The sequence below is a fragment of the Peromyscus californicus genome, unplaced genomic scaffold (assembly GCF_007827085.1).
Source record: "Peromyscus californicus insignis strain IS unplaced genomic scaffold, ASM782708v3 Scaffold_5__1_contigs__length_169319896, whole genome shotgun sequence".
Classification (NCBI taxonomy): Eukaryota; Metazoa; Chordata; class Mammalia; order Rodentia; family Cricetidae; genus Peromyscus; species Peromyscus californicus.
The window spans coordinates 86630648-86632453 of record NW_026294573.1 but is presented as its reverse complement, the minus strand read 5'-3'; positions in this window follow the sequence as shown (position 1 = coordinate 86632453).

The following is a 1806-nucleotide window of genomic DNA, read 5'->3' as shown; positions in this document are numbered from 1 at the left end:
GATGCTGATGGGGGCCGATGGGTTGTAGGAAGGGAGCTTAACTTCTCCTTCAACCACATGCTGTGATCCCACAAGCTAGACTTTTTCTGCCACCACCATGGTGCCCTAAGTGCCCAAACTGTGTGAGAAAGAACAGAAAGTCCAGACTTGGTCAATCTGCTCATTTCACACGAGGCAAGTCTCAGCCTGGTGGAGAATTGATAGCTTGAGGTTCCTCGGCAAGCCTGTGGCAGAATTAACACTGGCTTCCAGCAGTTTTTGACTGGAAACAGGCACCCAAGAGTGAGACAATGTCTGCCACAGTCAGGATGTCCTGTCACATGCACAGAGGGGGTGCCTTGTCACATACATAACGATGCCTTATTTTTAGCCCTGGACTTAAAGTGAACGGGGATGTTCTGTAACACTGCCCTGGCCCAGCTATGTGGCCTAGGCAGGTGACAGGCCTTCTGAGCCTCAGCTTCCCCATGGAGAGCAAGCCCTCCTGTTGGAAAGACTCAGTAGGAGGATGCTAGTGATGGAGACTAGCACTGTGCCAGACACTCGGTGGGTGGCCCAGGGACTGTGGCTGGACCACTTCTTTTTTCTGTCCCAGCCTGTGTGAGGAGGAGATGCTGAGAAGATGGTCCCCCAGCTTTGGGTTTTAGAACAGTTTCTACCTAGATCCTAGAAGGACCGCAGGCCTTGCTTGTGTGAAGGTGGCACGTTTGAAGCAGGAGGTTCTGCCGTGGATTGTGTTGGGCAGTCATGTGTGGATGAATCTAGGTGAAGATCTTTGAGACAGCCTACAGGGAGCCTGGACATGCGGCCAAACCTCCTCTCCTAGCACCAAAGGCCTGCACAGAACAAGGGTTAACCCGGGCTGAGGGAACATTTACATTGGCTTTTCTTGGCAAATAAGAGAAAAAGGAAATAATCAACGTAAAAGCCAAATGGAAGCCTTCTGTAAAGGCTCTGCCAGAAGCTGGCTGAGCAGCTTCGAACACGGCGACATGCAGGGATTTGGGTGGCAGGACATTAGAAGCATTAGATGTTATAGGGAGGGGTCAGAAACAACATTTGGACCTCACAGATCTGGGTTCGAGATTAGATTCTGCTGTTCATTGGCTATGTTTCTCGAGCAAATGATGGGCCTTTCTGGGCTCTGATTTCTTCAGTCTATACAAAGAAAGAGAAGGTTACTGTATGTGAAGGTCCCTGGCATATATGGGTACTCATTAAACATCAATTTCCTTTCCTTTCTGGGCCTCCTGGCAGGTCCAGGGGAAGTGTCTGACAGGTCTCAGCAGTCAGAGCTGGGAGCTCTGCACAAATGCCCAGGCCTCATGGCTGCAGCTCAGGAGCTGGGTGCTGGGTAGAGCTTATGATGTTTGACAATTGGAAAAGCATGTGCCAGCTTGCCATGAGAGGTTCCCAAGGTGAGCTGGGAAAGCAATGCCCACAATCCTATTGTACAGTGAGACTGGGAAAAGGTGAGAAGCTAGAGGTCTTGGGCAGGGCCCAGATTTGTTTTCATTCCTTTTTGAAGACTTGCACACCAAGCACAGTGCTGAGCATGGGGGATTTGATAGTAAAACCAGACTCAGATGACTGGATGATGGACGGATAGGTGAGTGGGTGGACTGAGGGAGGGGTGATGAATAGATGGATGGGTGAGTACATACATCAGTGGACATAAAGATGGATGGATGGTGAACCAAATATATGCGTGGGTGAATGAACAGAGGGATGAGTAAACAGATAGATAGATGATGAATGAATGGATGGGTAAGTGGGTAGGTAAATGGGTGGGGAGATGGATGAGTG